Here is a 23232-nt window from a genome sequence, read left to right as displayed (position 1 = left end):
ACTTAAACCTAAACTATTTTTTAAAAAAAATTTAGCTTAATCTTGTTTCTTTTGCTTAATTACTTTGCATAGGTAGGTTAGCAATGTTAGATAGAATCCTAATCCATAAAAAATGAACTCGTTAACCAAACCCACTACATAACTCAAGTCCGGCCTAGTGATGATCATGTAAATGAGGCTCCCAACCATCTTTCTGTACATAGTGGCGTCATCAAATTCGTCTCCCAGACCAGCCCTCAGCTTCAAATTATGCTCAATTAGTGTGTTCAACAGCTTACATGCTGTCATGCCATATTTCTCCAGCATCTCCAAACCATATTGCCATTGTATCAACCATATGCCTTTGGGGATTGAGGTGTTCTAACTACCTCAATCCCCAAAAAAATACCTCAACTCACCAAGATCCTTCATATCAAACTCTTGTCCAAGAAACATCTTCATCTATGCTATCTTTGATGTGTCATGATCAAATCATCAACACATATGACAATGACAACCAAACGTGCTAGAGTCTTCTTCATATACAATGAGTGATCTGCCATGCTTATCTCAAATCTGATGTGCTCAATAAGAACTTGTTAATCCTGTCAGTCCAAGCTTTGGGTGCCTTCTTCAAACCATATAATGCTTTCTTCAACTTGCACACATACTCTAGATACTTTAAGTGCACATATCCTTCAAGCTACTCCGTGTAAACCTCTTCCTAAAGTTCCCCATTCAAAAAAACATTTCGGACATCCATTTAATATAACTCCCAACCTTTAGATACAGCCATAGCAATTTCTATTCTCATAGTTGCCATCTTGGCAACTAGACTAAATGTCTCCTCACAATCTAAGCCATAGTTTTATGCATAACCCTTTGCCACTAGTTTGGCTCTATAACTTTCAATGCTTCCATATAATTTGCTTTTTAACCCGTACACCCATTTGCATCTAATTGCTTTCTTGTCCTTCTAATGGCACCAAATTCCATGTCTCATTCACTTGCAATGCATCCATCTATTCATGCTTTCTCCCATTGCTCTTTACAACTACATCAAAGCTCTCCAGCTCATCATGTTGTATAACCAAAGTCATATATGCATAGTGCATCTTAGCATATTTGTTGTATGTAAGCCTGTCACATAGGATATCTCACCCTTTTTTATCTCCTCAATGGAGGTTCCAAATACACTCATTGTACCATTTCATGCAGTGGCACGTATCTCTTTGAACCACTTTTTGCACCTAGTGTTTTCACTTATGGTATGGCTAATTCCTCATCAAGATTTTTGGACCTTGTGATGACTTATATCCAACATTCTTCATATATGGCACACTATCATTTGTCCTTTGCATAGAGCTACTTCCCTGTGAGCCCTCCTGTGTATCATTTTATTTTCTTGCATTGTTTCGCCAGCATCCCAACTAAGGACTCACATTCCTGCTAGATTCAAGACCTCACATAATCACACTCACACTATTTTTTCCTCTCGTGAGACCAACCATATGCTTTCGACCATCCTCTTCATCAACACATGCATCCTTTGTGCGATGCCAACTCGATGTCTTGTCGAATATGAAATCTCTTCTTATGTGTACTTTCCTTGTAGTTGGATTGTAACATCTATAAGCCTTCCGATCCATTGCATACCCAATAAAGACACACTTTTCACCTAGCTTTGTTCTCTTCTCGTCTAGTATATGCACATATGCAATGCATCCCAAAGACCTTCAAGTGTGACAGAATCATAAATAGCCAGTGTGGGAGTTCTATTGCGGTTATTGCTATTGCCTCTACCTAATAGAGTATATTCCTCTCATTCATCATAGCTAATGTAACCTTTGTAATGCTATGATTGTTCCTTTTTGCAACCCCATTTTGTTGAGGGATATATCGGCATGTCAATTGTCTATGTATCCCATGGTCACTCAAGTATGCATCAAATGTATATGAGCTATACTCACCACCACTTTTATTTCTTCTCAACCATAGGTTTGAATTCCTTGAACTTGTTAAATTCTTCCTCTGTATGTTTCAGAAAGTACACCCACCTCTTCCTGTTGAAATCATCAATGAATGACACATAATACCGATTTATGTTTATGCTAAGCGTTTGAGTTAGACCTCCATATGTCTGTATGTATAACCTCCTATTGAGATATCGAGCTCGTCTAGTGAGGCGGTGGACACTGATGACGCGCCTAGGGGATAGGTCCCACACTTACACCACTGGCATGGTTGGTGAGATGGGTAATATGCGGCCAGTGGGATGACAGGCTATGTGACAGCCATTCTAGAGACTGGCATAGTTATAGCGCCAGCTCATTTTTAGTTGGGTTCACACTATAGAGAACCATTGTATGTATTTGGTTGTGTACTCTTATCTTGTATATGGTGTGTTGAGTGTTGAGTAAAGAAGAAGAAGATTTTCAGTCTCTCACCTTGTGTGTTCTCTATTAGGGTTTTGTGAGTGTGTGTGTGCTTGCAAGAGCTCAAGCTCTCTTCCCCCCTGCATCTTTTCATGGTATCAGAGCCTAGTTCATGCTAAGGGCTGAGCTGCAAAGCAAGAGAACCACACAGGAAGCGGTACGAGGGTAAGAGCTTCAACTACTCTTCCCTATTTGTGTTGGTGCGGGCGTAAAGCTATAGGGCAACTATAAAGTCCTATTGGACAAAAAAAATTTGGCCGAAAACGCGTTTCGGGCGCATCTGGACCTTTGTTTTTCAGAAGGCAGGCGATTTCAAGCACTGCGGGCGGGTAAGTCATCGATTCTCTGCAGAACTCTGCTTTAAGAACTGCAGGAAGACAGATTGGCTGTGTAAACACTGTGTGTGCTGCAAAGAGGTCAATAGTTGCCATTGGGTGTATGACAGTACCGCTGCTGCAGAAAATACAGCAGTTTGTGCAGGACAAACCGGAGTGCTGTTTCTGGTAAATTTGTGTGTCTAGCAAGATGTCAAATCATGGCATAACCCAAATGGTGGCTGAGAAGCTTGATAAGAACAACTTCCATGCTTGGAGGTTCAGGTTGACGAATTTCCTGATGGGAAAGGGCTATTGGGACTACATAGAAGGTGAGCATGAAGAGGCACCAGAGATACCGGACATAAATCCGCGACTGCTGCAGATGTGAAAGAGTTTAAAGACTGGAACCAAGGAGCCAGGAAAGTTATGTATTGGCTCTCCATTAGTATACGAGACACCATGATTGGGCACATTCAGGATGCCAAGTCCCCCAAGGAGGCATGGGACACCTTGGTAAAACTCTATGAAACAAATACCAAGGCACGTAAGATACAGTTGAAGAATGAACTTCATATTGTGGAGAAAAAGAGCATGTCTGTGAATGACTGCATTGAAGATAAAGGGTATTGTGAAATCCCTTGCATCTATTGGTGTGTCAGTAGGTGATGATGATAAGGTGGAAGTCTGTCTACGTGGTCTCGGGCCACAATACAAGGCGTTCAAGACATCTATTCAGACTCGGGAAAACATTCCCAACTTTACAGATTTGGTGTCTATGCTGATTATAGAAGAGAAGAGCTTGGGTGAAGACCAACAGTCTTCACAAAACAAAAACAGTTCAGAGCAACAGGCCTTCTACACAAGTTCAGGAAGAGGACGTGGTCAAGGAGGTGGCCGAACAGGTAATCAGAATTATGGCCAGCAGCAGCAACAACAACAGTCCCAGAATACAACAACAACATCAACAACACACAGGTGGAAGAGGCAAATTCAGAGGTAGGGGGAGTCAAAGAGGACGTGGAAATTGGCAAAGGCAATATAATGATGCACGTGAATGCTTTTATTGTGGTAAGCTTGGACATGTGCAGGCGCAGTTTGCATGCAGATACACTCCGCAGCAAATGAGGTTGCTGAGTGGAAAAACAGGCACATTGCTGAGATTGCGCGAGCATTGATGGAAGAGAAGAATATGCTGCATAGCTATTGGGCTGAGGCTATTTCTACAGTAGTATACATCATGAATAGGACTCCAACTGCAGCCATACATGATGTAACTCTAGAGGAGAGGTTTACTGGCAGAAAACCTGATTTGTCTCATTTGAAAGTCTTTGGATGCATTGCATATGTGCATGTGCTAGATGAGCTGAGAACTAAGCTGGATCCAAAAGCTGAAAAATGTGTGTTTATTGGATATTCCCTTGAGCAAAAGGGATACATGTGTTATAACCCTGCTACAAGTGAGTTGAGGGTAAGCAGGGATGTTATTTTTGATGAGATGAGCAGCTGGTATGCTACTGAAAAAGAAGCTGTTGGGACTGATGTGAGTGGAAGTGTGGTTGCACAGAACGCAGGTCAGCAATCACAGTCTTTGATGAGTGGACCAGGAGAGTCCTCATCTATTGGCTCTGTTGATAGACCATGGAGTGGCAGGCTGCATCATAATACCAGTCCTACAAATGTGATTAGTACATCACGTAAAGGAAAAGAGAAAGTGGTTGAGCCCCTTGGTATGCCTGACATTTTTGCAGGACATTCTCATGTTGATGGAGAGTCTAGTGGCTCAGAGATGAGCCTTGATGAGGAGCTTGGGATACCAGCTATGAGAACACCTGGTGTAAAGAAGGCTATGGAAGCCATGAATGAAAAGCTGCGAAGATCTGGGAGAGTGAAAAACCCTGTGCAGAGGTTTACCTATGATGGTTATGTGGCACATCACTATGCATATATGGCAAAGGTTGTGCAGGTTGTAGAGCCCACATGCATTGATGAGGCTGTTGGAAATGTGTGTTGGGAGAAAGCTACGGATGAGAAGATGGATGCACTATATGGAAATGAGACTTGGGATTTAGTGCAATTGCCTGAAGGCAAGAAAGCCATTGGATGCAAGTGGGTGTACAAAGTAAAACATAACAATGATGGAAGCATAAATAGGTATAAGGCTAGATTGGTAGCCAAAGGGTATGCGCATACATATGGCATTGATTATGAGAAAACTTTCAGCCCAGTTGCCAAGATGGCAACAGTGAGAGTTGTGATAGCAGTGGCTGCGTCAAAGCAATGGTCTTTACATCAGATGGATGTAAAGAATGCATTCTTGCATGGGGATTTGCAGGAAGAGGTGTATATGTTGTAGCCACCTGGCTATGAGGATGTGAGTCACCCCGAGCATGTTTGCAGGTTGAAGAAAGCCTTGTATGGCTTAAAACAAGCACCAAGAGCATAGTCTAACAAGATTTCTGAATATCTTGTCACTATTGGCTTTCATGTAACCAATGCAGATTTCTCGCTCTGTATGTGAGACATGGTGATAGAGGGGTTGTGCTTGTTGTCATCTATGTAGATGACTTGATCATTACGGGGGACCATGATGCAGAGATCTTTGATGTAAAGATCTTGCTTAGACAGAAGTTCGAGATAAAGGATCTGGGGGAGCTCAAATATTTCTTGGGCATTGAGGTGATTAGGTCACCACATGGTATTGGATTACTGCAGAGACAGTATGGCTTAGACATGTTGTCCAAGTATGGTATGAGGCTGTAAGCCTATTTCCATGCCATTGGATTAGAATGGCAAGTTGAGTGCATATTCAGGAGAGATTTTGGAGGATCCTACTATGTATAGGTGCATAGTAGGTAGTTTGATCTACATGACGATCACCAGACCAGATTTGAGCTATGCTGTTAGGTTGGTGAGTCAGTTAATGCAGGTTCCAAGAAAACCGCATTTGGATGCATTGAGACACATATTGAGGTATGTGAGGTCTACTTTGCATTGTGGACTATTTTATGAAACTGGGACAGAGATATGTGTACATGGGTACACAGATGCTGATTGGGCTGGTAGTATCTCAGATAGAAGATCTACTAGTGGCTTCACGTTTTCTTTGGGGAGTGCTGTTGTGACTTGGAGCAGCAAGAAGCAGCCTACGGTTGCTCTATCCAGTACAGAGGTCAAGTACAGAGGAGCTGCTATGGCAGCATGTGAGGTAGCTTAGTTGAGAAAGCTACTTGCAGATTTGGGTCTATCAATGGATAGACAAGTTGTCATTTTCTATGACAACATTAGCAGTATACAGTTGGCCAGGAACCCAGTTTTTCATGCTCGCACGAAGCATATAGAGGTCCACTACCATTTTATCAGAGAGAAGGTCTTGGCAGGAGACCTTGACCTTGTTTATGTCAGCACACAGGATCAGGTAGCTGACATCTTCACCAAAGCATTGGGTACAGAGAAGCTCCGCAGATTCAGGGCTTCGCTTGGTGTACATGAGATATCAAGCTCGTCTAGTGAGGCAATGGACACTGATGACCCGCTTGGGGATAGGCCCCACACTTACACCACTGGCATGGTTGGTGAGATCATATGCGGCCAGTGGGATGACAGGCTGTGTGACAGCCATTCTAGAGACTGGCATAGTTATAGCGCCAGCTCAATTTTAGTTGGGTTCACACTATAGAGAACCATTGTATGTATTTGGTTGTGTACTCTTATCTTGTATATGGTGTGTTGAGTGTTGAGAGAAGAAGAAGAAGATTTTCATCAGCCTCTCACCTTGTGTGTTCTCTATTAGGGCTTTGTGAGTGTGTGTGTGCTTGCAAGAGCTCAAGCTCTCTTCCCCCCTGCATCTTTTCACCTCCAACAGTTTACCACTAATCCTCCCATGATTCGGAAATGCCTTGCTTGCTTCCCAAAGTGGCACACATGATTTGATCCATCATATTTGAACTTTGGCAAACCTGACACAACACCCGTTGTTTACATATTCCTTAGCTTTCGCACATTCATCTGCCCTATCTGCTTATGCCAAATGTCAATGTTTTGTACCACTCCTTTGCCTTTAGCAAACATAATAGATTGTAACTCAGGTATTCCTACATCTAAGGTAAACAATCTACCTTCTTTTTGACCTTTTGCAGTTGTGCAGCCATGCTCAAAGTCCTCAATAAAGCATCCATATACATTGAAACTAACTTGCAACTTTTGCTCAACCATTTATCCCATCGATGTAAGATTCTTGTTTATGGTCATCACATGAAACACTTTATTCAATTTCTTAACTTTTCCATCATTCATTTTCAGCTACACTATTCCAACATGCATGATGTTATGTGTTGTGCCATCTCCCCATTGGCTACATAACCCGACATCTTCAATCATTCCATTGTCAAACCATTAACTGTGATGTGTCATATGAGTCAAGGTGCCAGAGCCCATACCATTATCATTTTAGAATTCTTCTCAGTCATTGTGCCAATAACATGGCTCATGGCAAACAAGCTTTCTCACGGTCCTTCATTCATATGGCTTATGGATGCATAGTTGCCATGTTGCAACCTCTTATTCCATGAATCATTTTGCTTCTTATAGCATTCTCTTGCAAAATGCCTAGGCTTTCTACTACAATAGTGACAACAACTCTCATCTTTGTTTGCCTCCATATTGTACGAGCCTCTTCCATTTCTAACGATGGCTCTCCCCCTTCCTCCGGAGTATGATCTATTGCTATATGCATTCCCTCTTCCATGGCTATTCTACACGTGGTATTGCTGCGGGCGGCTATTGGCTTTGCCAATCTAAGTTATGTCTACCACCCATTCTTCCACCTCATGGTGGCGAGGAACTCCCCCTCATTCCATATCCTCTTTGCTAAGAGTAAAATGCTCGAGTAAAATGCATGATCCCATGAATTACCCCACTACTAACATTCATGTTCCCAAGACCAAGCTTCAATTCTTCATTTATAAGTAAGGCAATGAGTTCTTCAAAGTTTAATGGAGTCTCCTGCACGGAAATAGAAGTGTCCAAGGATTTGTAATCCTCACCAAGACCATTCAATGTAACCACAACCAAGTCATCATCCTCAACTCACGGTGCATCTATGGATGCCAATGCATATGCAAATTCCTTGATTTCCATAAGCATGAGATACACTAATGAAGTTGCAATTAAAACATTTTGTAATTTTTGTTTTAATTGAAACTTCATTAGTATATCTCATGCTTTCTTTAAAGTAGCCGTATTCTTGATATGGCATATCATCTCGTTACTATCTAACTATCCAAGGTCGCGTGTACTCTTGAGATTATCTTTTTCACGAACATACATCATGGGACAGAAGGATCATAACTACAGTGCAAAATGAATGCCCAATCATCATATGTATAGTACGTTGACTTCTTTTCAACACTTTTGGTGTGTTGATGCATTAGCCCACAGACATGCTTGACTCTTTCTTCTTCTCCTTCTCTAGTCTTTTTCAGTATTCATTAATATAATGGCTTGGCTTCCAACAATAGTTGCATTTTTCTTTCTTCTTAGGCTTATCACCCCCCTTCTCGGCATCCTTTCCCAAAGATTAGGCTAATTCTTCCTTTGGCTTATAGCCACCTTGAGAAAAGACTTTGCCTTTATCTTTTGACTAATGAGACGAAGGAAACCTACAAAGTGTATGAAAATTTGTAGAATGTAGGGTGGTAATGATACTTAGCAAGAATGTAGTGTGGTAATGATACTTAGCAAGAATGTAGAAATCGATGATAATGTTGATGATACTATTGAAGCTGTTGAAGATTGAGCTTGAAGATGTGACGTCGAAGATGACAACAGCCCTTCTGTATACCAAATGCTACTTTTGTTATGTAGAATACCCAAAATCAAACAAAAATAGTTCAAATTGACACTTCCTTGAGATGCTTATGGTAACCTTATAGCATGCAAATAAGCCTTAAAATGTGCACCAAACACACAAAAACTAGGTTAACATAGTTAACAATATACCTTCTCCACCTAAGAGGATAGCTCAATCTACAGTAACCTTACAACATGTAAATAACCCCTGAAACATGTCCCGGCCGCATAAAAACTAGGATACAATAGTTAATAATACATTATAGGCAATGCCTTCTCCACCTAAGAGGATAGCTCAATCTGAGACAATCTTCAGGAGAAGATGACAAGGGGGTGAGAGGCAAGAGAACATGCTCTGACACCAATTATTAGAGTGGAGATCAAAGTAGCAACACACACATAGATGTAGCAATCAAGAAGAGATAGATGAAAGCATAACACTCAAAGTAGATTAATGAAAATGAGTGAAGTATAAGTCGTGGCATGATAAGGACACTTACACACACCCATAAGAGTACATATATACGTTTTGGGAAACAAAACCTGCTACAAAGTGAAAAAAAACCTCGAGATAGATGGAAGCACAACACTCAAAATAGATTGATGAAAATGAGTAAAGTACAAGTGAAGTGACATGATAAGGTCACTTACACACACCCATAAAAGTGCATACATGTGCTCAAGGAAAAAAATCTCCTAAAGAGGAAAAAAGTGCCCAGGCCCATTATTAGCCCTTAAATGGCTACAAAGGTCAAACATGCACTCTTCTTTTAATGAAAAAAAATATCATACTAAAATTTTCACACAATATCTATAAGTTTCATGTATCTAAACAATAATCATAAATCAAATATCACTGAGAACAATGTCATCATAACATATCTCCTTGTACCACAACCAGGTCCTCAAACAAGACAGCATGCACTGTTGAGCTTGATCACTTCTAGATCTTTGTGTGGACTAGCATATGGAGACATGTCTCACATCTACCACAATCATGAAATCCCAATATCCTAGAAGCCGATTCGTCTCCTATCCCAGAAGCAGAGACGTCTCACATCCACCAAAGTCATGAAATCCTTGTTGAGAATGTAAGCTCAATGATAGTAATTGGTGGATAGCATTAGATGTGTGGGTAGTAATCTATCGATGTGTGGACAATAATGGCCATGGCCAAATGGCCAAGTGTGTGTGGACATTAGTACTAGGCTATGTGTGAACGTATCACTTATAGAATGTGCTCATTTTAGTAAAGTAGAATGAAGCTAGCTATGGAGCTTCTCTACATTGTGTGAGATGGATACCATACTTTCTAATGTGAGTTCTTGGATTTGTAGGTTTTGAGAGTTTCATTTGTGCCATATTTTGCTGAGTTAAATGTGCAGCACTATTCCATAAAGGTTGATGCACAACTTGTGTTTGTGAGTGATTTGGTTTGGTTATACAAACTAGAGTAAAACATTGGCTTTATGACCCCAGGTGGAAGTGGTTTCAAATATTGTTCGTGTAGCTCCTTTTTTATCCCATATTTCTCTTCCCATCAAAGCAATGTAAAGTTGTTGGGTGGTGAGCTCCGAAATCAATTTATTTACAACCCTTTTTTTGATTGAGATATTCTCCACATCTAGGTCATCATCCAGCATGTTGTCATCAAATAGCCTCTTGCAACATTGATCAAATGTCTCAGGTACATAGCCCACCTTGGTTGACATTAGGCCTATAGCCACAACATGATGTCCTAGAAGATGTGGACATCATTAGGCCACATATCCCTCACACCATCTCTAATAGCAACCATTATTGCAATAAATAATTCCCAATGTATGATCGTTGTTTTGAAGCAGAGTTTCTTATTGGATCTAAACCAGCCTTATGAAATTTTATGTGACCCATGCACGTACATGAAAAGAGAGCATCATCCTCTAAAGGGGATGGATCATGGCCATAGATTACATATTTAGCTAGATGGCAAATAAGGACCGCGAACGCTCAAACTCCCCTAGCATAATGGTTATCGTATCCCTCGTGTGTGGATGAGTGCACTCCAAACCTATTAACATCCCAAGCCTTGTCCTCCACTTAAGGAGCCACCACCTCAGGTAACCTTTAACACTAAACAACACAATGGCCTAGCTATGTTAGCTAGGCCATGTCGGCTACCCCCTGCTACTCCCTCAAACCATTATGGCGATCCAAAACCTCACCCGATGAAGATGAAGACCACCTCCTAAACCTTAACCTCAACGAACCTTCAAGGAGATCACCAAAAAAGAATGGGTATAACCCAAGAGTACCTTGGCAAGCTAGGCGGCGAGCTAGGGAAAGTATGACACCCATGCAAGAACGAGGTAGCCACGATTTGGCCTCAAGCCTAATTGTGAGTGGAGATGTATCAAGTAAGCACCCTAGGCGACAGAGTTTTACCCAAAAATTAAGCCACATTAGATCCCCATCAAGCTGCTAGAAAGGGAGCTTGTTTGTCTGCATTCTAAAAATCTCACCATCCACACAACCTCGGAAGCCAAAAAGATTGAAGAGACAGCCTTAGTACCCAGTACCACCTAAGTCAATGCTTCATTGGATCTTGAGACAAAATTGTTAGATGCACAAGATTCTACCAAGCAAACCCCCACATCTAGGTGCCCAAGTTCAACGAAAACCGTGCCTTAGACCCCCACAAATGCACCCTCAAACAACAAATCCAAGTTGGTGTGGGATTCGAAGCCATGCCTCTGACACCAACTCCAAAGCTTAAGCAGGAATGGAGACTAGTGGCTTCCATCTTGACTCATGTACTGATACCACCTTTAAAAAATTTGAAAGAGTGCAAGCAACAAAGAGGGAGCACATTGCCCATGTGTAGTGTCCCTGTCTATCCTTGTTTCCATCAAAGCAGAGCCACCCATGGTGTGAACCCCAAATGGAATTGTGCACATCCTTTTGTGGCACCGTCAAGCAACCCTAGGGCTCGAAAAGATCACCATTACCCCATAACACCTGTGTGCACCCCATCGCAACACCAACTCGCAAGCTAGAATTGGAAAGACATCGCTCAATCAAGTGTACCAGCAAAGCTGACCACAATGGCATCCAAACTTTCATCATGGTGGATGGGCAAACATTGCTTTGCCCTCACTGATTGAGCGTGCACATGGTAAGCCTTCACTCCTATTCCACATGTACATATGTAATATAACCCTCCCTACTCAAGTATACGGTCACTACATTCATCAAGAATGATAAAAAAATATTAAAAACCAAAAACATATCAAGAATTGTCAGAAAATAACTACAAACATGCATGCACACCCACTGCACATGCATGTGCATACACATTCACACGTTTGCAATGCTTTCATCCCCATGTGCGTGTACACACACATACTCGCCATTTGCATGTGCACTTGCACACTTGCATTCACCTACACGCACCCACTCTTCTAAACATCATAATTTAACCCATGCACGTGCATACTCCATTGCATTCACACACATTCGCATGCACACGTGCATCCATATTCACATCCGCATGAACACGTGCATGCACCCACATGTTGTGAGAGGTTTTTGAGCCCAATGAAGTCAGGACGTGGACAAATTTGGAGGAGGGCAAGGCAGGTTGTAGGAAACTATGATGTACATATGCTAGTCTAAAACATAGTGTGTAGTTGACATAGTATGAAAAGGATAAATAGAAAGACCATGCAACGGCTAGAAGGGGAAACTGTGCATGAAGATATGGTGAGAGATCTAGATGATTAAGATGTGCATGGGGAGTTTGAAGAAGACATGTGGCAGTTTCTTGTTAGGAAGGTAGGAAAAGTAGTGTGTTTGTTTTTTTTATGAAGAGGGGCTTTTGGTTAAAGGTCACAGGATTTTTAGAGGGAAGGCTTTGGGAGAGCCCATTAGAGAGAAAGACACAAGAGCGCACAGAGAGAAGAGAAGGAAGAAGTGTGAGCAGGTTTGGGCAAGACCAAAGCAGAGGGAGTGTGTGTGAGTTAAAGGATCAACGGAGGGTTGCTAAGGCAAGCCCTAGGATCTCTATTTGCATCCCTAGGATCTCTATTTGCATCTCTATTGGAACTTGGTGCTACCAAGGACTTTTCTCAATTATGGATTTATGTTTGAAGAAGAAGATCTGCAGAGGGGACTGTAGAATTCAACAAGGAGGTTTGAAGCTGTGAAGGATCCCTCAGATTTAATATTTTTTCTCACTTATTTGAGCCCAAGGTCTCATGGTTGTTGAGACTAGTTTTGTTTTTGCAAGTTTGAAGAAAATCGAGTGCTTTGGTCTGAACATGTTGTGAGAGGACAGATGAGTTTTTTGTGCTATGGTGTTTTAGTTGTATTGTTATGATTGAGATTGTTGAGAAAAGTCAATTGAAGATTTGAAGTCTACTAAGTCGGGACCGAATCAGATTGTGGTCAACTGAGAGTCCATCATGGTAAATCTTTTGGTCATTTAATGCCCCTACCTATTCCCAAAGGTCCATGGAAAGAGATTTCAATGGACTTTATTACCGTTCTCTCATAATGACATCATATGGACCATAGTTGATAGATTTAGCAAGCCAACAAGAAACGACAACCAATGAATTTCAGAGAAAAATGATCTAGTTTGGCTTCACATAGAAAAAAGACGGTTAAAGAATATTGCCAAGCATCCTAAGATCAAGTTGGCTCCTAGATGTTATGAACCGTTCACAATTATCCAACAAACTAATGAAAATGCATTCCGCTTGGGCATTCCCACTCACTGGAAGATACATAACTCATTCCACATTAATTTATTGAGACCCCTTAAAGGCCCCACTCATGTTAACCATGTTATTGATAACCCTCCTCTCCTCGAGGATGGCTCTAAAATTCTAGTACTAGAAAGTATTATTGACCATGACCAAACAACCACCCGTACTGGCACTGTGTATCATCGTTACTTAGTGAAGTATAAGAATAATTTCATTGAGAAATCACATTGGATTCCTACAATATCGCTTATCCCACACTACCGGCACTTGATTCCGGCATACCACTCACACATTCACATTGATTCTTTTATTCACTGACTGAGGTAGTGTCATAGTTATTCCATATGTTTTGGTGCCGATTAACTGAGACATCACATTTATTTAGTGCTGATTCACCAACTTAGGCAACACATTTATTTAGTGACGATTCGCCGATTGAGGCAACACATTAGTTTAGTGCTGATTTGCCAACTCTGAGGCAGCACGTTGATTTAGTGCCGATTCGCTGACGACTGAGACAGCACTATAGCATGAGGTTAGCCACCCTTGCTTACACAATTGAGGATAGTTGCTTTTTAACCTTGTTGTATGTTATGGAAATGTGAATTGTGGAATTATTTGATATTTTATGTGATATTTATGGTACGCTCATTTGCCACACAGTCGTGTGACTGGCTATGCATGAGAGCGTGGAGTAGTGGTCGTATCGTGATGGGCGGATAAGCGAGATTTAATGTGTCTTGTGTTTTTGGTGAGCGTATCTATGCACGGAGTAGCGTAGGTACGATGGATTTTGGTCGGTGTGGCTCCTCCACTTAAGGAGCCACCACCTCAGGTAACCTTTAACACTAAACAACACAATGGCCTAGCTATGTTAGCTAGGCCATGTCGGCTACCCCCTGCTACTCCCTCAAACCATTATGGCGATCCAAAACCTCACCCGATGAAGATGAAGACCACCTCCTAAACCTTAACCTCAACGACCCTTCAAGGAGATCACCAAAAAAGAATGGGTATAACCCAAGAGTACCTTGGCAAGCTAGGCGGCGAGCTAGGGAAAGTATGACACCCATGCAAGAACGAGGTAGCCACGATTTGGCCTCAAGCCTAATTGTGAGTGGAGATGTATCAAGTAAGCACCCTAGGCGACAGAGTTTTACCCAAAAATTAAGCCACATTAGATCCCCATCAAGCTGCTAGAAAGGGAGCTTGTTTGTCTGCATTCTAAAAATCTCACCATCCACACAACCCCGGAAGCCAAAAAGATTGAAGAGACAGCCTCAGTACCCAGTACCACCTAAGTCAATGCTTCATTGGATCTTGAGACAAAATTGTTAGATGCACAAGATTCTACCAAGCAAACCCCCACATCTAGGTGCCCAAGTTCAACGAAAACCGTGCCTTAGACCCCCACAAATGCACCCTCAAACAACAAATCCAAGTTGGTGTGAGACTCGAAGCCATGCCTCCCAAAGCTTAAGCAGGAATGGAGACTAGTGGCTTCCATCTTGACTCATGTACTGATACCACCTTTAAAAAATTTGAAAGAGTGCAAGCAACAAAGAGGGAGCACATTGCCCATGTGTAGTGTCCCTGTCTATCCTTGTTTCCATCAAAGCAGAGCCACCCATGGTGTGAACCCCAAATGGAACTGTGCACATCCTTTTGTGGCACCGTCAAGCAACCCTAGGGCTCGAAAAGATCACCATTACCCCATAACACCTGTGTGCACCCCATCGCAATACCAACTCGCAAGCTAGAATTAGAAAGACATCACTCAATCAAGTGTACCAGCAAAGCTGACCACAATGGCATCCAAACTTTCATCATGGTGGATGGGCAAACATTGCTTTGCCCTCACTGATTGAGCGTGCACATGGTAAGCCTTCACTCCTATTCCACATGTACATATGTAATATAACCCTCCCTACTCAAGTATACGGTCACTACATTCATCAAGAATGATAAAAAAATATTAAAAACCAAAAACATATCAAGAATTGTCAGAAAATAACTACAAACATGCATGCACACCCACTGCACATGCATGTGCATACACATTCACACGTTTGCAATGCTTTCATCCCCATGTGCGTGTACACACACATACTCGCCATTTGCATGTGCACTTGCACACTTGCATTCACCTACACGCACCCACTCTTCTAAACATCATAATTTAACCCATGCACGTGCATACTCCATTGCATTCACACACATTCGCATGCACACGTGCATCCATATTCACATCCGCATGAACACGTGCATGCACCCACATGTTGTGAGAGGTTTTTGAGCCCAATGAAGTCAGGACGTGGACAAATTTGGAGGAGGGCAAGGCAGGTTGTAGGAAACTATGATGTACATATGCTAGTCTAAAACATAGTGTGTAGTTGACATAGTATGAAAAGGATAAATAGAAAGACCATGCAACGGCTAGAAGGGGAAACTGTGCATGAAGATATGGTGAGAGATCTAGATGATTAAGATGTGCATGGGGAGTTTGAAGAAGACATGTGGCAGTTTCTTGTTAGGAAGGTAGGAAAAGTAGTGTGTTTGTTTTTTTTATGAAGAGGGGCTTTTGGTTAAAGGTCACAGGATTTTTAGAGGGAAGGCTTTGGGAGAGCCCATTAGAGAGAAAGACACAAGAGCGCACAGAGAGAAGAGAAGGAAGAAGTGTGAGCAGGTTTGGGCAAGACCAAAGCAGAGGGAGTGTGTGTGAGTTAAAGGATCAACGGAGGGTTGCTAAGGCAAGCCCTAGGATCTCTATTTGCATCCCTAGGATCTCTATTTGCATCTCTATTGGAACTTGGTGCTACCAAGGACTTTTCTCAATTACGGATTTATGTTTGAAGAAGAAGATCTGCAGAGGGGACTGTAGAATTCAACAAGGAGGTTTGAAGCTGTGAAGGATCCCTCAGATTTAATATTTTTTCTCACTTATTTGAGCCCAAGGTCTCATGGTTGTTGAGACTAGTTTTGTTTTTGCAAGTTTGCAGAAAATCGAGTGCTTTGGTCTGAACATGTTGTGAGAGGACAGATGAGTTTTTTGTGCTATGGTGTTTTAGTTGTATTGTTATGATTGAGATTGTTGAGAAAAGTCAATTGAAGATTTGAAGTCTATTAAGTCGGGACCGAATCAGATTGTGGTCAACTGAGAGTCACTAGTGTTCAGTTAGTGTCAGCTGAAAGTCACCAGCGTTTAGTTGGTGTCAGCTGAGGCTTAGGATAAGTCAGCTGAAAGTCAGCGGTGTTCAGCTGGTGTTAGCTAAGGCATAGGATAAGTCAGGTAAGGGTGTAGAAGGCTAAAATTAATCTTTTTAAGTTGTGAGCGAGTCAATTAGAGTTGTATCTGATAGTCAGAGGTCTATTAGAGTCAATTAGATGGATTAGTGAGCAGGAGACTATCTAACAGGATTAGTTAGAGGTCAACTGAAGTCAGATAAGAGATTGTTGTGATGAATCACTATGGGGTCTAAAGTGTTTGGGGGTTTGTTAGTCTCACAGGACATAGAAGTGGAAAGATCTGAGTCAGCTCAGTCAGCAGGACTGAGTCAAGCAGTAGTTAGCAGAGGGAGACATAAGCAGACCTCATTAGGTCTCCATAGTAGACAACCAAAAAAACTAAGGGATATTGAGCAAATGAAGCTAGGAGGTGGTGGCATCAAGAAGAGAATACATACAATCAAGTAAGCTCCTTTCTATTAACTGGTTTATTATTTCTATTAACTGGTTTATTATTTCTATTGTGATATTTTATGAATAGCAATCATTATTGCAAATGTTCATGCATATCAATTTCTATATTTCAATATGATATCAGATCATTATTGCACCCTGATAAAGAATCAACGATAGAACCTTATGGCGCACATTTAAGTCTTCTTTTAAATTGCCAGTATGTAGAAGCACTAATGAACGAGAAGAAATATAAGAAGATATTAATGTATAATCAATAGTGGCCCTCAAGTACCAAAGTGTGTGTCGCACACTGTCAAGATGTGGTTTGCGTGGAACCTGCATAAACTGGCTCTCTAAGCCAACAACAATGTAGCTCAAATCTGGCCTGTTGATCGTGACATAGATCAAACTCCCCACAATTTTCATGTACATAGTGGGATCCTCCAACACATAACCTACATCTGCACTAAGTTTGCCATTTTGATCTAATGGCACCGAGATTGGCTTATAATCAGCCATCCCATACTTGGACAACATGTCCAATACATAAATACCCTCAGGTGTGCAAATGACCTCAATTCCCAAAAAGTAGCGTAGATCTCCCAAATCCTTCATCTCAAACCTTCTTTTGAGAAGACTTTTCACATGCTCGATCTCATCCAAGTTGTCACCTCCAATAATAAGCTCATCTACATAAATGGTGATGATCACAATTCCCTTATCACTCTTGCGCACATACAAAGAGTGATCTGCATTGCTATATAAAAACCAATAGTGACAAGATACTCAGCAATCTTGTCATGCCATGCTCGTGGAGATTGCTTCAGCCCATACAAGGCCTTACAAAAACTTACATACATACTCTAGGTGACCTGTATCCTCAAAACCTAGTGGCTGATCCATATACACCTCTTCTTCACCATGCAAGAACACATTTTTGATGTAAAAACCAGCCTTTAGACGCAGCCACAACAATCACAATTCTCACAGTTGCCATCTTTGCAACTGGGGCAAATGTCTTCTCATAATCAATCCCATGTGTCTGCACATATCTTTTGGCTACCAATCTAGCCTTGTACCCGCTTATGCTACCATCACTGTTATGTTTCACCTTATACACCCACTTATAGCCAATAGTTTTCTTGCCTTCAGGCAACGGCACCAAATCCCAAGTCTCATTTCCATACAATGCATCCATCTCCTCATTCATAGCTTTCTCCCATAACACATTTCCAATAGCTTCATCAAAACACGTGGTGGGTTCTACAACCTGCACAACTTTTGCCATATAAGCATAGTGATGTGCCACATAACCATCATAAGTCAACCTCTGCACAGGGTTTTTGACTCTTCTAGATCTTCATAACTTTGCATTCATGGCTTCCATATCCTTCTTCACACTAGGTTTCCTCATTGTTGGAATCCCAAGCTCCTCATCAAGGCTCATGTTCGAGCCACTAGAGTCTCCAATAATAACAGAATGCCTTGCACAAATATTCGGCATACCAAGGGACTCAACCACTTTCTCTTTGCCTTTATGTGATGTACCAACTACATTTTCAAGATTGATACTATAACGCAACCTGCCACTCCATGGTCTATCAACATAACCATTGGATGAGGACTCTTCTAGTCCATTCAATTACTGTGATTATTGACTTGCATTATGTGCAACCACATTTCCAACAACATCTTTTTTAGTAACATAACAGCTACTTGTCTCATCAAATACAACATCCTTGCTTACCCTCAATTCATGTGTAGCAGGATTATAGCATCTATATCCCTTTTGCTCAAGGAAATACCCAATAAACACACATTTTTTTGCCTTTGGATCTAGCTTGGTACGTAATTCATCTCGCACATGCACATATGCAATACATCCACCAAAAACTTTCAAGTGAGACAAATCACGTTTCTTGCCATTATAGCAGAGAAACTTGAATATTCTGAAACAATTCAAGACATCTTAGAGATTGGATTTAGAGCTTTCAAAGTGTTCATCTTTGATGTTAAGTGTTTCAAAGTGGTATATAGAGGTACTCAAGCAACCGTTGTCAGGCTAAAATCTGAGAGGTATTTTGGATCAGTGTACATATGGTGCGTGTGGTTTGCAAATAAACTTTGCCCTGAATGCCCTGGCAAGTGTACAGGCTGGGTGGTTTTGTTGAAAGCTGGATTATGCACGTGTTACTTCCAGAGAAAATGCTGGAGATCTGGAGTTTTATTGCAATTGTGTGGTGTGCGGGTGGTTACTAAGCAGAGCACCGGCTGGAAGTGGTCATGATTAGTAAGTGGATGCTGATGAAGACAACGGGCAAGTACTCTCGCATTTATTTGGAAGCTGTATGGGCACCGTATTTCCTGGAAAAGAAAGGAGAAGGAGGGTCTCTTTTATTATTTGAGGGTGGCCATCATTTTGTGTTTTGGGGGCTTTTAAGAAAAATATAAAATATGTATATGGCCAATTTAGAAGGCCACATGGAAGGAAAAGGTGGCGGCCAGCTGGTAATCTAGAAGGTGACGGGCGCTCTGAAAAACGGTGAGGAGGCCCTACGTAAAAAGTAAGGAGAGGCGCAGCGTGTGGTGGCTTTTGCTCAGAAGTAGGAGCGTGAGGAGCTGCAGAAGAGAGACCGCCTGGCGACTGGGGAAGCCAGGGAGCGGAGTACAAGAGGCCGCCTTGAGAGAGAGGCGTGTGCAGCCATCCAGAGTGGAGCTCCAGGCGGGGGTCGTCGCTTTGCAGGAAAGAGACGGAAGAAGAGGCCGCCGTGTTGTGAAGCAGCTGGGCTCTGAGGGACGCAGAGGAGAGTCGACTGAGAGCCTTGTGTGTGTGAAGGCCGGCGCAGAGTCGCTTTGCAGGTAGCTGGTCGTGTGGGCTCTCGGGCGTGAACTGCAGCCAGGTGGAGCGAAGAGAGGCTGGGGCTCTCCCGTATGAGCTACAGTGAAGCGTCAGAGCTGCAGGTACAGACTTAGAGTGGTCGAGCTGGCAAGAGCGCGGAAGAGTGGTAAAGAGTTGGGGACTATGGTCGCTGCGTTGAGCTAAAGAGGTGGTGGGGCCTCCGTGTAAAGAAGGGCAGCAGCAGCAGCAGGTTCAGAAAGGCACAGTTGTGTGCATGAAAAGGGAGCCGCCTGGGAGCAGCTGGCGATGGGTGCTGGCGAGGACAGATGAAGGGTGCGCAGCCATCAAGAGTGCAGAGGTGGTGGGCCTTGTGTGGAGGCAACTAAAGGGCTGGAGTACAGCCATGTGAGAAGAAGGAAAGGCTAGTGTGGGCCTTGTGTGTTGGCCATAGATAGGCTGGTGACTGTACAGAAGAGGCTGCAGGTCTCTTGGGTGATGGTTTAGTATGTTTGGTGATTGGAGCAGCAAGAGAGGGCTGCTGTCAGGAAGGAACGTGAGATGTGGCCTTGGGCTAGATTTCTGAGGATGCTGCGGTGAGCAGTGGTTCGTGGTGTTGAGGATTGTGCGAGGCTCTGGGGTTGGTGAGACTGCTGGTCACGACATACAGAGAGTGGGAGCTGCTGAGTGAAGGTTAGCTGGTGTGGGCGCCTTCTGGTGAGAGTAGCTGGTCTTGTGTGGGCGGTGATTGCAGGCAGTGCGTGGATGCTGACCAGAGAGAGAGCCTTGGGTTTTTTGTGTGTGTTGGATGCAGAAGTGGTGCTGATGTGTGGGCTGGAGACAGTGGGGCTCGCCTACGACAATTGGCAGGTTGCAGCTGGAGACAGAGAGTAGCCAGGCTACAGAGAAAGTGAAGAAGGGTTGCTGGTGTGGGCGCCCTTTGGAGATTACAGGGACCGGGAGACAGAGGCTCGGTTGTCAGACGCAAGGGTGTATTCCCTTGGCAGTAAATCCTGGCCAGAGTCCTGGTCTTTGGTGTATTTGCTGTGTTTATACAGTGTGTATGGTGTTGTGTGTTTGCTGAATATATCATCTGTTCATTGTGGTTCTGAGCTATCTTATGGTGTGGGTGGGTGGCGAATGTTGAGAGAGTGTTCCAGCCGGTGGCTGGTGGTGCCCCGTTCGTGGTAGTTTTTCCAAGTTTGGGAGGTGGAAGAGCTATAGAGGCAGGCTTTTCTTTCTTTTTTTCACCTCACACCGTCAAGAAGTATCCAAGCGGATTTTTTGCAATTGACTCAACTAAATTATGGCAAGATTCAAGAGACACATACGTTCTATCACAACATTGTGAATAGGTTTGCACTTGATTTTCAATCTTAATGAATCTATAGATAAAAGGTATCGTATATATTTTCTTGTAGATATTTTATGGTTATTCTTTTTAGGTTGTGTTTCATCCGGACCAAAGAGATCCTAATTGGTGGTATGTAATACAAGTGGCTCCTCGATCTAAACGTAAATTTCAAGATTAAGATGTTGAAGAAGAAATGCATGGTGGACAATCAATGGAAGATGCAATATCAATTTGACCACCATGAGGACCATGATAATAATATCTCTACATCTTCTTCAAGTAGTTGAATAGGACTTTGTATTAATATAGGAGCCATCAAAATGATAGATTTAGAGATAGACCAATTGGCATTCATGGATTTATTGCAAGATGGATTTGATGATGGTACTAATTAAATATATATCATCATATGTACACATTGATCGATTTATAACGATTTAGTAATTTTTTTGTTTTATTTCAAAAAGATTTGGATGTTTGTCAAGCTTTTTGGACTTAAGTTTTTATTTCCACTCCAGTTAAACATTTTTTTTTACAGCACTGCTGAGCAGTGTTTATACTACCGACATAGTGGCATTTTTACACCACTGCTTAGCGACGTTTATACTGGCATTTATCTAACGGTGCTTATAGTAGTGTAACATAAAACGTCGCTAATGCTTGCTTCTCTTGTAGTGCCAAACTTGGAAACCATCTCTTCTTCTGAGGCCTGAATTGGGTGTGTGCCATCCATAGGAAGATGGAATACTTGAGCTATAATCTCACCTATAAGTGGCATGTTGCTTGCTTCTGGTTGGTTGACCACAATGTTGCATTGTAGCAACGATTGAAGTTGGTGCTACACATGGGGACTCAATGCCCAGGTACTCTAGGGTAGGGAGATAAAATCCTCAATTTTCACCTACCCTCAACTATTAGTGATGTATCATTGCCTGTATGCCAGCTAAAGTGGTGAGGCTTTCAAATGCTGGCATTTTTTGGGGATGGGGTGAATGATAGGGAAGGTGAAGATGAGGAAGAGCTTGCTGCAAGTCGTCGAAATCATTGAGGTTCTCTAATGGCATGCATGACTTCTTCTATCTTGGGGAACGTGGCACCTTCTTCTTTGATGATTGCACGGACCTCTCCACGTTTAGTGGATGGAGGCGGTCCCAAAGAAATACATGCCTCATGTCAATCTTCTTGTGTGGAGCAATCGTGTCATTAGCCACTGAATCTGCCAAGGATGTGTGGGGGATCCTTGGCAATTCCCAATTTCTTATACGCACCTTGGAGTACTTACCTAATGACAAAAGGAAGATAAGAGATTGGCTTCCTACTATAACATACAAAGATCGGTTCATAGTGTGAACCTAACTACATGAGTTTATGCAATAACTATGCCATAACTCTAGTACACCAAAGTGTTTGTCACATAGCCTATAAAACCACTGGTCGCAGCACATCACCCATAATCTCACAAACCATGCAAGTTAAAGTCCATAGTTACTGGCTAGGCATCCTTGGGTAGTGACATTACGGCCTTGAATGATGTGTCTCCTATCTATTACCTTGGGTGGATAACTTCTACATCCTTGTCTTGGAAATTATCTACTAGGTATATTGCTTTGTAGTAGAACCCATCAAAGATGTAGTGCCCTTCCTTCTTCAAATGAATAAGCGTCGAAACTTAGCTTTGTATGGAAAAAATCTTTTGAAATTTAATCAAATTATTTTATAATTTCATTAAATTCCTTCTCTTCTCTCTCTCCACGGCGGCAGCACAAGAATCCACAGCTTCTTTCTCTTTGTTTCTCCACGGTAGTAGTACCTACATGTGAATTTCATCTCTCTTTCCTTCTACATGCTGCACGGCTTTGCATGAAGAGAGAGGATCGTGGTTTTACTTAAAAGCTTTGTAAGCTTTATTACAAGCTTAATGTGATAAGCATATATTTTAAGCTAATAATCATAAGCTTACAAAATTTTATTTTCAAAGGCTTCCCAAAGGGGTTCAAAGAAGAGAGGGAAAATTCGGATTAAGAGGCTTGCAAAA

Source organism: Cibotium barometz, chromosome 21 (genome assembly GCF_041138505.1).
Source record: "Cibotium barometz isolate CiBa-2024 chromosome 21, ASM4113850v1, whole genome shotgun sequence".
NCBI lineage: Eukaryota > Viridiplantae > Streptophyta > Polypodiopsida > Cyatheales > Cibotiaceae > Cibotium > Cibotium barometz.
Note: the sequence above shows the minus strand (reverse complement) of the source record.